Below are 15177 nucleotides of genomic sequence, written 5' to 3'. Positions count from 1 at the left end.
GCCGCCTGAGGGCGCCAGAGCAGGGGGGGCGCAAAAATCTGAATCCCCAGCCAGAGTTTTCAAATCACCTGTCTCCCTGCAGCCAGCACAGTGCAGCCAGGGAAGTCGGTTGTGCTGGCTGCTGCTCCTGCCCACCCCTCCCTGTCCTAAGGTAAGACTAAGGGGTAGAGGGGATACAATAGTTTAATTTTTTTTGTCAGTCCCTGCCCACCACATTTATAGCTCATGTGCCCCCTCTCAGCCCATGGCCCCTCTACAGCCCCTGTTCCCCTTTCTATAGCCCATGTACCCCATATTACTGCCCCTGCCCACACCTTCTATAGCACCTGTGCACCTTTTACAGCCCCTGCCTACCCCTTCTTCATCCCCTCCCTTCTACAGCCACTGCCCACCCCTCATATTGGCCGTGTGACCCTGCCCACCCCTTCTATAGCCCCTGTGCCTCTTTTACAGCCCCTGTGCCCCCCACTCTACAGTCCATATCCCCCTCTCTATAGCCCATGCCCCCACTCTGCAGCCCATATCCCCTCTATACAGTCCATGCCCCCCACTCTACAGCCCATGCCCCCCTTTTATGTCCCTACCCCCTTCTGTAGCCCCTATTCCCCTCTCTACAGCCCATGTCCCCCTTTCTACATCACCTGCCCCCCTCTCAGCCTCTGCTCCCCTGGGGTCGCTGTAGCTCCTACCCTCCTTTACAGCCCCTGTGCCCTCCCTCCTACAACCCCTGCCCACCCCACCACAGCTCTCGTGTCCCACCTCTACAGCCCCCCTGTACTCCCCATCTAAAGCTCTGTGTGCCCCCCTCTACAGCCACGTGTCTCCCCCCTCTACACCCTAGTGTCACTCCTACAGCCCCTGACCCCCCCACATACCTTTTCCTCCATTGTAAATCCCTTATCCCCCACCACAGCCCTGACCCATTCTAAAACCCCTGTGCCTCCATCTACAGCCCCTTTCCACCATGTATAAGGTGGTCCTTGCACCGGCCCTGTCTGGGATGTGAATGTTTTCCTATACAGAGAATAAAAAAAAACCAGACTAAACCTATAACATACTGAAAACATTCCATTTTATTGAGTGGACTTAAATGAAGAAAGACTTTACATACAGGGTTAGTCTGTAAATGTTTACTGTGCCGTTTGTTGCTTTGCGTATTTATAATACTTGTAGTCATATGAGAAATCCTGTTTTTGTTAAACAATGTCATAATTTACCGCTTTTAATGAGATCGAGATTATTAATATTTTAGTGTAAATATCATTTCTAAAGCTCCCACATGGAGAATGTCCCATCACAAAGGGAAAAGGCACACTGACCGGACAGAAAAAGCACATTTCTTTGGGGTGAAACAAGGCCTTGCGAAGGCCGTGCTCCTGGAAGAAAGCCAAGATGGCGCCGATATGGATTCGGACCAGGCCTGAGACCCTCCATCCCCAACTGCAGCACTTACACCTGCGCTCCTGCAGACCATGTTTGACGACATGGCTGCCAAACTCCGAGGTACCCTCCAAAATTTTTTGGGGAACTCAGGCATGACATCCAGGAGCTGGGCACGAGGCTAAAATGGCAGACCACGCGGAGGCTCATAACACCTTGGTGACAAGGGTCGAAGAACTCATCTCTCAAATTGTACAGTATGACTCTAAACTGGCTGATTAGCAACCTCCGTTTACGAGGTGTCTCAGCTGCAATATCCCCATCTGACCTCAAGGCCTACACCACTGAGCTCTTCCGAGCGCCATCCCCAGACTTACCTGTGGAACTGCTCCTCATGGATCATATCCATAGAGTTGCGAAACCCCATTTTCTACCGAACGACGCCCCATGAGATGTCCTCCTCAAGATGCACTACTACCATGCAAAGGACCTCATGCTGAGAGCGAGTAGAACCAGGAAGAACTTGCCACAAAAGTATAACCCAGTGCAGATTTTCACGGACCTCTCAGTTGCCACTCTACACCACAGGAAGACCTTCGCATCTGTCACGGATTTTCTATTCTTGTTTGCAACTACTTATGTTATCTTATCCATATGCCTGCATTTTCCTGTACCACACGGGAGAACGCAACACTTACCCCTAGCTCATGCAACTCCACTGAATCTTCTCAAAACTAAGCACATCAGGGAAGAGAGCCAGCACTACCCTCCCCTACTCCCAATGCCACAGGGACAGGCTCCTACGGAGGCGCCGCCTGGCTTGATATTGTTGGGAAAGGCGACGTCTCTATTGAATGTTTTAATAAATTTGCACCCAAAACACTCATTATCCTTTGACCCACCATGAAAGTACACAGTCATAACGTTCGAGGATTAAACATCCCGGTGCAAAGACACCACTTAGGAAGAGACCTTAAACAGCAAGCAGCAGACATAGTCTGCTTGTAGGAGACACATTTCAAAATCAATGCACACCCTCAGGTACTACCCTCCTTATATCCCTACCAATTAAATTCCACCTCCCAGAATAAAACTAAAGGGGGTTTCCATACTAATCAGCCAACACATAGCATTTGATTTTATCATGCAGGTGACGGACGACAAGGGTAGATATATAGTACTGGTAGGCAGTTTTAACAATGTGACATATATAGTGATGTCGCGAACCCGAAATTTTCGGTTCACGAACGGCGAACGGGAACTTCCGCAAACGTTCGCGAACCGGCGAACCGGGCGAACCGCCATTGACTTCAATGGGCAGGCGAATTTTAAAACCCACAGGGACTGTTTCTGGCCACAAAAGTGATGGAAAAGTTGTTTCAAAGGGACTAACACCTTGACTGTGGCATGCCGGAGGGGGATCCATGGCAAAACTGCCATGGAAAATTACACAGTTGATGCAGAGTCTGGTTTTAATCCATAAAGGGCAGAAATCACCTAACATTCCTAAATTGTTTGGAATAACGTGCTTAAAAACATCAGGTATGATGTTGTATCGATCAGGTAGTGTAAGGGTTACGCCCGCTTCACAGTGACAGACCAAACTCCCCGTTTAACGCACCACAAACAACCGCAAACAGTCCATTTACACAACCGCAAACTCCCCATTTGCACATGTTTTAGTGCAAACTAGTCTAACTACTAATATAGTTGAAACATGCTACTTTTATTCATGCCAGACAACCATGCAGGCCAGACTAACAAACATGCCAGGGCCAATCATAGTTAACCACCTCAGATAGTAACATGGCTCCCTCTATATACAGAGTAAACATGGCTCCCTCTATATACCGTGTAAACATGGCTCCCCTCTATATACAGTGTAAACATGGCTCCCTCTATATACAGAGTAACATGGCTCCCTCTATATACAGTGTAAACATGGCTCCCCTCTATATACAGTGTAAACATGGCTCCCCTCTATATACAGTGTAAACATGGCTCCCTCTATATACAGAGTAACATGGCTCCCTCTATATACAGTGTAAACATGGCTCCCCTCTATATACAGTGTAAACATGGCTCCCTCTATATACAGAGTAACATGGCTCCCTCTATATACAGTGTAAAATGGCTCCCCTCTATATCCAGAGTAACATGGCTCCCCTCTATATACAGTGTAAACATGGCTCCTCTCTATATACAGAGTAACATGGCTTCCCTCTATATACCGTGTAAACATGGCTCCCTCTATATAAAGAATAACATGGCTCCCTCTATATAAAGAATAACATGGCTCCCTCTATATACAGAGTAACATGGCTCCCCTCTATATACAGTGTAAACACGGCTCCGCTATTTATACAGAGTAACATGGCTTCCCTCTATATACCGTGTAAACATGGCTCCCTCTATATACAGAATAACATGGCTCCCTCTATATACAGAGTAACATTGCTTCCCTCTATATCCCAAGTAAACATGGCTCCCCTCTATATACAGAGTAACATGGTTCCCTCTATATACAGTGTAAACATGGCTCCTCTCTATATACAGAGTAACATGGTTTCCCTCTATATACCATGTAAACATGGCTCCCTCTATATACAGAATAACATGGCTCCCTCTATATACAGAGTAACGTGGCTTCCCTCTATATACCGTGTGAACATGGCTCCCTCTATATACAAAGTAACATGGCTCCCTCTATATACAATGTAACATGGCTCCCTCTATATACAGAGTAACATGGCTCCCTCTATATACAGAATAACATGTCTCCCTCTATATACAGTGTAAACATGGCTCCTCTCTATATACAGAGTAACATGGCTTCCCTCTATATACAGAATAACATGGCTCCCTCTATATACAGAATAACATGCCTCCCTCTATTTACAGAATAACATGGCTCCCTCTATATACAGAGTAACATGGCTTCCCTCTATATACCGTGTAAACATGGCTCCCTCTATATACAGTGTAAATATGGCTCCTCTCTATATACAGAGTAACATTGCTCCCTCTATATACAGAGTAACATGGCTTCCCTCTATATACCGTGTAAACATGGCTCCCTCTATATACAGAGTAACATGGCTCCCTCTATATACAGAGTAACATGGCTTCCCTCTATATACCGTGTAAACATGGCTCCCTCTATATACAGAGTAACATGGCTCCCTCTATATACAGAATAACATGGCTCCCTCTATATATAGAACAACATGTCTCCCTCTATATACAGAATAACATGGCTCCCTCTATATACAGTGTAAACATGGCTCCCTCTATATACAGAATAACATGGCTCCCTCTATATACAGAGTAACATGGCTCCCCTCTATATACAGTGTGAACATGGCTCCTCTCTATATACAGAATAACATGGCTCCACTCTATACAGTGGACCTGGAGCATTTGGTACGCCCCAGAGCAGAATAGGGACTGTTCCCCCCACATAGGATCACTTGGCAGATATGGATTGACACCTGTCCTCAGGGACCCTTATACACACTGACACAGAGCAGAATAGGGACTGTTCCTCCTACATAGGGTCACTTGGCAGATATGGATTGACACCTGTCCTCAGAGACCCTGATACACACTGACACAGAGCAGAATAGGGAATATTCACTAAATGCCAAACATTGTTATACAGGGGAATATTCAGTAAATAAGGATAAGGGGGGGACACCTACTGTCCTTCCCCCCGGCCCCCACCCCTGCATGGTGGGTGGGGGCCATAAATCACAATGGGGGGGACCTACTGTCCTCCCGCCCACCCCCACCCGTGAGCGGTGGGTGGGGGCCATAAAAATAATGAGGGGGGGGGACCTACTGTATGATGTTGTATCGATCAGGTAGTGTAAGGGTTACGCCCGCTTCACAGTGACAGACCAAACTCCCCGTTTAACGCACCGCAAACAACCGCAAACAGTCCATTTGCACAACCGCAAACTCCCCATTTGCACAAGGTTGGATACCGAGCTAGCCATGTCCAGTTCCTTGTCCTCACTGATGTCATTGAAGGTCTCTTCCTCCATCCAGCCACGTACAACACCAAGGGTCCCCGAAAGGTGACAACAAGCCCCCTGGGACGCCTGCTGTGTTTGGTCTTCCACCTCCTCAAAGCCACCTTCCTCCTCTGACTCCTCTTCTTCACACTCCTCTCTCTGCGTTATTATAAGGTGTGTTAAGTAGTACTATTCTTATCAGTTTAATCCTGTTACGAGTAGAGGACTATTTCCTTGTTTCGCCAAACCCCTTTAAAGATGGAAAAAGCGGTATGAGTGGAAGAAACGAGGAAATGTGGTCAGGTGATGGTGCCAGCCCCACCGAGGGCTTGTACCCAGGTATGCTAATAAACTGAAAAAAGAAAAAATCTCCCAAGAAGGAGATCTAAAACTGGCATAGGAAAAGGTTAGACAACTATAATAAAGTGATACTTACAAATCCTAGTGAGCATAGGTGTATAATAGAGGGAGAAAGGGAAAGCAGAGTAATGCTTCCTAAAACCGTGGTTAGTACCCTTTGTTAAAGTAAGTTGAGTAATGGACAAAAGTCTTTATTGTGTCATTTATAAATAACAAAGGGATACTATACTCATTCCCCTATAGTGGCTAATTGTGTAATAATGGTAATACTATTACCTATTATATAATATTGCCAGGGGCAAGGAAACTCCCTCTAAATAGATGGGTATAGGCAGAGAGTATGGAGACCGGAGTGATGCTGTCATAAAAAGTGTCAATAAGGTGATATAAAGTTAAATGTATCACAGACACAGAGCCACCCTTTCTCTTAGCTAGTTTCCAGAAATGCTGGATAGGTGGAAGAGCTATAAAGACCCAGAGAGGTCTAAGAAGAATCCTCTAAACTAGCCCTAATCTCCTTAAACACCTTCAAGGGTGTTCTAAGCTAAAGCTCAATCTAAACGTTTAGATGACTGTCTGATTTCCCATCACAGATGCTGGCTAGGAATAACACTGTGCAAGACAAAGAGTGGGTCTAAGTGCCCATAGTGCAGTAAAGCGTCCCTAGTGAAGTGAAAAAGACAATAACGAGCTTGCGCACAAGAGAATAACGAGCTGGCGCCCTATCAGGGGACGTGTATATGGCATCGATTTTAGGAACCGGGAGATGGAAAAAGATGCTTGGTCGGTCCTCCTACTTCAAATTTGGGGCACTGCGCGTGCAATCTAATGTGCCACCAGATAGGAGTGGTGTGTTAAGTAGTACTATTCCTATCACTTTAATCCCTGTTATGTGCCTTTTTTTTTGGTTTGGTTTTTGAAGCCACAGTGCAGCACCAGAGGCCCGAAAAATTAGGCATGTACACATGCCTGAAAAATTAGGTATTGTTGCAGCCTCTGCTGTAGCAGCGGCCAGAAAAATTGATGTTTGTTTCCCAGGCAGAAAGTGCCCTAAAACATTGCGGCTTGAACCCTAGTTGGTGGCGGATAAGTCACGCAAGTCAACCGGCATTCAGAGCTAAAATACAGCAGCGTGTGGACCATTTTTAGCCCAAGGCAGCTCATCTCATCAGGCCTTTTTTAGTCGAATGTATCGCCCACTGTCAGTCCCTTCAGGATCCATCTTAATAAAGGTGAGGTAATCTAGACTTTTTTGACCTAGGCGACTTCTCTTCTCAGTGACAATACCTCTTGCTGCACTGAAGGTCCTTTCTGACAGGAGACTTGAAGTGGGGCAGGCCAGAAGTTCTATCGCAAATTGGGATAGCTCAGGCCACAGGTCAAGCCTGCACACCCAGTAGTGAAGGGGTTCATCGCTTCTCAGAGTGTCGATATCTGCAGTTAAGGCGAGGTAGTCTGCTACCTGTCGGTCGAGTCGTTCTCTGAGGGTGGATCCCGAAGGGCTGTGGCGATGCGTGGGACTTAAAAAGCTCTGCATGTCCTCCATCAACAACACGTCTTTAAAGTGTCCTGTCCTTGCCGGCATGGTCGTGGGAGGAGGAGGATTACTTTCACCTCTTCCCCTGTTAGATTGCCGTTGTGCTGTGACATCACCCTTATACGCTGTGTAAAGCATACTTTTAAATTTATTTTGCAAATGCTGCATCCTTTCCGACTTGTAATTTGGTAACATTTCAGCCACTTTATGCTTATACTGGGGGTCTAGTAGCGTGGACACCCAGTACAGGTCGTTCTCCTTCAGCCTTTTTATACGAGGGTCCCTCAACAGGCACGACAGCATGAAGGTCCCCATTTGCACAAGGTTGGATGCCGAGCTACTCATTTCCCGTTCCTCCTCCTCAGTGATCTCAATTAAGGTATGTTCTTCCCCCCCAGCCACGTACAACACCACGGGTACCAGATAGGTGACAATGAGCACCCTGGGATGCCTGTTGTGGTTGGTCTTCCTCCTCCTCCTCAAAGCCACATTCCTTCTCTGACTCCTCTTCCTCACAATCCTCTTCCAGCGTTGCTGCAGGTCCAGCAAGCGATGCTGATAAGGCTGTTTCTGGTGGTGATGGTGACCACAACTCTTCCTCTTCCTCTTCACGCTCATCTATGGCCTGATCCAGCACTCTTCGCAGGGCATGCTTCAGGAAGAAAACAAATGGTATGATGTCGCTGATGGTGCCTTCGGTGCGACTGACTAGGTTTGTCACCTCCTCAAAAGGACGGATGAGCCTACAGGCATAGCGCATGAGCGTCCAGTAACATGGCAAAAAGATTCCCAGCTCCCCAGAGGCTGTCCTAGCACCCCAGTCATACAAATATTCATTAACAGCTTTTTCTTGTTGGAGCAGGCGGTCGAACATTAGGAGTGCTGAATTCCAACGTGTCGGGCTGTCGCAAATCAAGCGCCTCACTGGCATGTTGTTTCATCGCTGGATATCTGCAAAGTGCGCCATGGCCGTGTAGGAACGCCTGAAATGGCCACACACCTTCCTGGCCTGCTTCAGGACGTCCTGTAAGCCTGTGTACTTATGCACAAAGCGTTGTACGATCAGATTACACACGTGTGCCATGCACGGCACATGTGTCAACTTGCCCAACTTCAGTGCCGCCAACAAATTTGTTCCGTTGTCACAAACCACTTTGCCGATCTCCAGTTGCTGCGGAGTCAGCCACTTTTCCACCTGTGCGTTCAGGGCGGACAGGAGTGCTTGTCCGGTGTGACTCTCTGCTTTCAAGAAAGTCAAACCCAAGATGGCGTGACACTGCCGTATCCGGGATGTGGAATAGTACCTGGGGAGCTGGGGGGTGCCGTTGATGTGGAGCAAGACGCAGCAGCAGAAGAGGACTCAGCCGAGGAGGTTATGGAAGAGGATGGAGTAGGAGAGTAGGAGGAGTACAGGAGGTGGCAGCAGGCCTGCCTGCAAGTCATGGCGGTGTCACCAACTCCTCTGCAGAGTCACGCATTCCATGCTTGGCAGCCGTCAGCAGGTTTACCCAATGCGCAGTGTAGGTGATATACCTGCCCTGACCATGCTTTGCAGACCAGGTATCAGTGGTCAGATGGACCCTTGCCCCAACACTGTGTGCCAGACAGTGTTCCTTTTGCACAATCGAGTACAGGTTGGTGGATTGCCTTTTGTGAAAAGAAATTTCGCCCGGGTACCTTCCATTCCGGCATCCCAATAGCTAAAAAAATTTTGAATGTCTCAGACTCCACCAGCTTGTATGGTAAAAGCTGGCAGGCTAATAGTTCAGACAAGCCAGCTGTCAGACACCAGGCAAGGGGGTAACTTTCTGACATTGGCTTCTTACGCTCAAACATGTCCTTGACAGACACCTGACTGTGGGCAGATAAGCGGAAACTGCTCAAGGCGAGAGACGGAGTGGCGGATAGTTGAGAGGGGGCAAGGAGGACAGCAGTGGTTGATGTGGCTGAAGATGCTGGACCAGGAGGAGGATGGCAGCTTTGAGTTTGTGTGCTGCTTGTACTCATGTGTTGATCCCATAGGCGTTTGTGATGTGCGATCATGTGCCTACACAAAGCAGTTGTAGCTAGGTGGGTGTTGGACTTCCCACGACTCATTTTCTATTGGCACAGGTTGCAAATCGCATCGCTGTTGTCAGAGGCAGTCACACAAAAAAAATCCACACTGCTGAGCTCTGCAATGACGGCATTCTGGTGGTGGACACAGCATGCGTTGATTGGCGTGCTGTCGGGCTGACCCCGAGACATATCCCTGTTATCTACATCCTCTGGCAATAATGGTTGCGCATCACTCATTTCTTCAAACAGATGTGTAAATAACTCCTCTGACAGATAAAGTGAAGCGGCTGTGGTGCTAGTGTTGGTGGTGGCGGCAGGCGGGTGAGTGGTATCTTGAGAGGTGCCCGAAGCTAAGCTGGAGGAGGATGGTGCATCAAGGTTCCGAGCGGAAGCTGTAGAAGATTGGGTGTCCTGTGTTAGCCAGTCAACTATGTCCTCAGAACTTTTCAAGTTCAGGGTACGTGGCCTCTGAAAACTGGGCGTATTCTAATGTAATCAATAATGTTATTGATTTGGCAAAGTAACTCTGGCATTGCAGATATCAAAAGGGTGCATTGTGGAGCATATACCGGAAGGTAATTAACTTACAGCATTTTTCACATAGTTCCAATCATGACAACCACTAAATATGCACACTACTCAACCGTGTTTACAATCCTTAATGAACCAATATCACCCCTTTATCTAAATGCATCAATGGAAAACTCTAATGGTAGAAATGATTTGCATGCATCATCTTTCATGTGTCGCCCACCATCTTTATTCATAGTAAATCATCTGCCTTTATATGAATATATCAGTGAGATAGCATAGTGCAATTAGGTTAGCAGAATGTCCATGGCATTACAGATATCCAAAGGGTGCAAAGTGGAGCATGTACCAAAAGGTAATTAGCTTTTAGCACTTTAAACGTATTGTCCATCATAACCTGCTATACACTAACAACGATTAAAAAGGACTACATCACTTATACAGGGGTTCATCATTAAATAGAGGAAAAAATAGCAATACAAAAATAAATGTAAAATTGGAGTTAAAGGGAAACTCCAGTGCCAGAAAAACGATCCGTTTTTCTGGCACTGGAGGGTCCCTCTCCCTCCCACCCACCAATCCCCGGTTACTGAAGGGGTGAAAACCCCTTCAGTGACTTACCTGGGACAGCGGCGATGTCCCTCGCTGCTGTCTCCGCCTCCGCGACGCTCCTCCTAGTGTTTACGTCGGCCGGTGGGCGAGACTAATCTCGCTCACCGGCCGAGGAGACCTAATGCGCATGCGCGGAAATTCCGCGCATGCGCATTACGTCTCCCCATAGGAAAGCATTGAAAAATCATTTCAATGCTTTCCTATGGGGTTTTGAGCGACGCTGGAGGTCCTCACACAGCGTGAGGACGTCCAGCGACGCTCTAGCACAGGAAACTTGTGCTAGAACCCAGGAAGTGACCTCTAGTGGCTGTCTAATAGACAGCCACTAGAGGTGGAGTTAGCCCTGCAATGTAAATATTGCAGTTTATGAAAAACTGCAATAATTACACTTGCAGGGTTAAGGGTAGTGGGAGTTGGCACCCAGACCACTCCAATGAGCAGAAGTGGTCTGGGTGCCTGGAGTGTCCCTTTAACTTCAAGGTAAAATAAAAAACTTAAATTAGCAAATGGTTAAAGTTTCAAGGAATCCACGGGGGATAAGGATATTAAGATACAAAACCATGTTAGTGACCAGTGGGATCACTGTGGAGAGTCACGTAGGATAGCAAAAAAAAACAAAACATCCAGGTGTATCCTTAGCTATAGTATGTGATAATAATAAAACGAAAATAGTCCAATAAGTAAGATAACTGATAACTATAACATCCAACACAGAAAAGTTATTATTTAAACACTGAAAATCCCTAGTAGATGTATTAGTGAATTTTAATGTGTCATATGGCTTTATGTCCCTAGGTAATAAATAACTCAATGATGTTGGGGGTCAGAATAGTATGCTGTGAATTCAACAAGAATAAAGGGTAAAAAGGTAAAACACCTCGTTGACCTAGTGTAACATGTTATATGCCAAGAAAACAAAGTTCCCACTAGGAATTTTCATGGTAGGCTTGTAGGTGCCTTGCTACTGGGGTGTCTCTTTGTGAGGAGACAGAGTTAATGTGTTCCATTATTCGTCTCTTAAAGCGGCACTGTCATGCCGAATCCCGTTTTTTTTTTAACCCCCCTCCCGCCTCCACTACATCCAATTGACCCCCTAGTCACCCCCAAATGCCCCTAAGCCCCCCAGATTACCTATTTTTAAATCTGTATCTTCTGCCCCGATCTTTATTCAGGGCGCCGCCATCTTTGTGTGGGTAGGTGAAGTCCCTGTGGGACACGTCATCTACCCACACTACACAGACTGTGAGATTCCCGCACATGCCCAGTGAAACACCTGGACATGCGAACGGGAATTTCATCTATTCATTCATTCATCAGACAGACGAATGAATGAATAGAAAAAATCAGACGAACAAACTAACACTGAGTATCAGTGTTCGTTTGTTCGATCAGTTTATTACAAGGAGGGAGCTACCGACGTGCAGCTCCCTCCTTGTAATATGTAAAGACAGAAGCGGCAGGGAGCTGTGCTCCCCACCACTTCATAAGCCCCCCAGGTCCCCCCCTCACTCTATGGGGGTCAATATGACCCCCATAATAGCACAAGGGAGATTAAAATCTCCCCAATGCCCCTACTCGCTATACCGCGAGTAGGGGCATGTCCACTAAAGTGCGACGGGTATGATGGATTTTTATTTGGCTTTTTTGGGGGCTGAAGAAAGAAGAATTTAGAAAAAAGAAGACGTCAAATGGTAAGTTTAATTTTTTTTTTTTTACAGGTTAGTTATTTTATTCCCCCCTCACTATTTTTAGGGTGAGGGGGGTAGGTAGGGGATAGAATGTTTTGGGTGGGGGGGGTGACTAGGGGCTTGGGACCCCTAGTCACCTTGATGGGGGGGGGGGGTTCATTTAGGGCCCCCACCCACCGCTCAGGGGTGGGGGCCAGGGGGGGGAGGACAGTAGGTCCCCCCCTTATTATTTTATTAGGGCCCCCACCCACCGCGCAGGGGTGGGGGCCAGGGGGGGAGGACAGTAGGTCCCCCCCCTATTATTTTATTAGGGCCCCCACCCACAGCGCAGGGGTGGGGGCCAGGGGGGGAGGACAGTAGGTCCCCCCCCTATTATTTTATTAGGGCCCCCACCCACAGCGCAGGGGTGGGGGCCAGGGGGGGGAGGACAGTAGGTCCCCCCCTTATTATTTTATTAGGGCCCCCACCCACCGCGCAGGGGTGGGGGCCAGGGGGGGAGGACAGTAGGTCCCCCCCTTATTATTTTACTAGGGCCCCCACCCACCGCGCAGGGGTGGGGGCCAGGGGGGGAGGACAGTAGGTCCCCCCCCTTATTATTTTATTAGGGCCCCCACCCACAGCGCAGGGGTGGGGGCCAGGGGGGGAGGACAGTAGGTCCCCCCCCTTATTATTTTATTAGGGCCCCCACCCACAGCGCAGGGGTGGGGGCCAGGGGTGGAGGACAGTAGGTCCCCCCCCTTATTATTTTATTAGGGCCCCCACCCACAGCGCAGGGGTGGGGGCCAGGGGGGGAGGACAGTAGGTCCCCCCCCCTTATTATTTTATTAGTGCCCCCACCCACCGCGCAGGGGTGGGGGCCAGGGGGGAGGACAGTAGGTCCCCCCCCTTATTATTTTATTAGGGCCCCCACCCACAGCGCAGGGGTGGGGGCCAGGGGGGGAGGACAGTAGGTCCCCCCCCTTATTATTTTATTAGGGCCCCCACCCACCGCACAGGGGTGGGGGCCAGGGGGGAGGACAGTAGGTCCCCCCCATCTTTAACCCCCGCGCAGGGGGGGGGGGGTTATTAGGTGTTTTTTGTTTTTTTTTTACAGTGAGCAGCCACAGGCTGCTCACTGCTTACTAGACATGCCCCTACTCGCGGTATAGCGAGTAGGGGCATATTATTTACTAATACTAAGTAATCTTTACTTAGTATTAGTAAAGTTGGCTGAAAGACCAGTTTAGGTCTTTCAGCCTTTTAGTAGATAGCTCCCTGATACCGTGGGAATTAGGGAGTTATCTACTAAGCGGCTGCAAGATGCAGCCACAGCAATGAATAGGATCGGAGTTTCATTCATTAGAATGAAATTCCGATACGAACAAAGTACCGAATTGCATCCTAACACCAATAGAGAAACTCTTCTCATTCTGTTAGGATGCAATTCGGCAGTTTTGCCGGCGTTCTGTCTAAGTGACAGGACTTTCGGCAATACTGACAGGAAGCATTGTGGGAACTGGGAGGAAAGCTAGGGATCATGGGAAAATTGCTCTGACCAGCGGAAATGAAGCACACTTTGCTCCTCCGCTGGTCAGAGCTGGTCAAGCGGAGGAATCCTCCATAAGACAGAGTCCCTACTTTGTCTTATGATTTTAAAGAAAACTACAGAAGAATGGAAGAAAAGAATAACAGATCCTGAGAGAGGGGGAGAAGAGGAAGAGATTGAGGAAAGGTAAGTTCGGCGTGACAGTGCCGCTTTAAAGGGTCTAAAAGTTTTTTCTACATAATGTAAACCACAGGAACACACAAGAGATAAACCACACCAGTAGTATAGCAGTTAAAAAAAACTGTGGCACTACATGGTTTACAGAGCCATCTCTACTAATTTTGGAATCTTTGGAAATGTATCTGCACACTACACATTTCCAGTATATGTACCCTCAACTGAAAGCCAAGTTCTCCTAAGTCTATCTCTCATCAAATGGCTAGGGACCAGGAAGTCTTTGAGTCCTTGATTCTTCACTCTCCTTGCTGTCAAAGATACATGGGGGGTAGGCATGTGCATGGGGAAAATTTTTGGTTGGGTTCGGCATTCCGAAATTCGGGATTTTCGCAATTCGGGATTTTCGCAATTCGGCACTTCAAGACTTCGGAACTTCGACAACTTCGGCACTTCAGAACCTCGGGACTTCTCTTGCAGCCGCTTGGTAGATAACGCCCTAATTCCCATGGTATTAGGGAGTTATCTACCAAAAGGCTGAAAGACCTAAATTGGTCTTTCAGCCAAATTTACTAATACTAAGTAAAAATTACTTAGTATTAGTAAATTTAGCCCCTACTCGCTATACTGCCTGTGACTGCTCACTGTTTAAAAAAATAAAATAAATAGTGCCCCCCCCCCAGCTCCCACCCCTGAGCCCCCAGGTGGGAGCCCTAATGTAAAATTATGGGGGGGGGGGACCCACTGAGCGGTGGGTGGGGGCCCTAAACAAGAATAAGGGGGGGGGGACCTAATGTCCTCCCCCCTGGCCCCCACCCCTGAGCAGTGGGTGGGGGCCCTAAATACTAATAAGGGGGACCTAATGTCCTCCCCCCTAGCCCCCACCCCTGAGCGGTGGGTGGGGGCCCTAAACAAGAATAAAAGGGGGACCTAATGTCCTCCCCCCTGGCCCCCACCCCGAGCGGTGGGTGGGGGCCCTAAATACTAATAATCTAACCCCTAGTCACCCGCTCCCCCCAATAAAAATTATCCCCCTATCTACCCCCCTCACCCTAAAAACTAAAGAGGGGGGGGACCTTTAACTAACTACCTGTAAAAAATAAAATAAAACTTACCATTCAATGTTTTCTTTCTTCTAAAATCTTATTTTTTCAGCCCCAAAAAAGGCCAAATAAAAAAACGTAATAACCGACGCAATTATAAAAAAAAAAAAAAACTGAGCTAAAAAAAAAAAAATCCTTCTTCACCCGGCGGGGGCTACGCGCAGACTGAGCTCTGCAGGGCGGGGGAAGGCTT

At 47.9% G+C, this 15177-nt stretch overlaps 1 protein-coding gene and 1 pseudogene across 1 annotated transcript in view; one reads left to right on the top strand and one right to left on the bottom strand.

The window, feature by feature from the left end:
• COBL (cordon-bleu WH2 repeat protein) overlaps positions 1–15177 on the bottom strand; it is a 761158-nt gene that overhangs the window by 343470 nt on the left and 402511 nt on the right. The gene's annotated exons all lie outside the window — the stretch shown is intronic.
• LOC134609530 (small Cajal body-specific RNA 11) lies at positions 12469–12614 on the top strand (annotated as a pseudogene).

The sequence above is a fragment of the Pelobates fuscus genome, chromosome 4 (assembly GCF_036172605.1).
Source record: "Pelobates fuscus isolate aPelFus1 chromosome 4, aPelFus1.pri, whole genome shotgun sequence".
Lineage (NCBI taxonomy): Eukaryota > Metazoa > Chordata > Amphibia > Anura > Pelobatidae > Pelobates > Pelobates fuscus.
The sequence above is the reverse complement of the archived record's forward strand: the minus strand, read 5'-3'. Positions and strand labels throughout refer to the sequence as shown.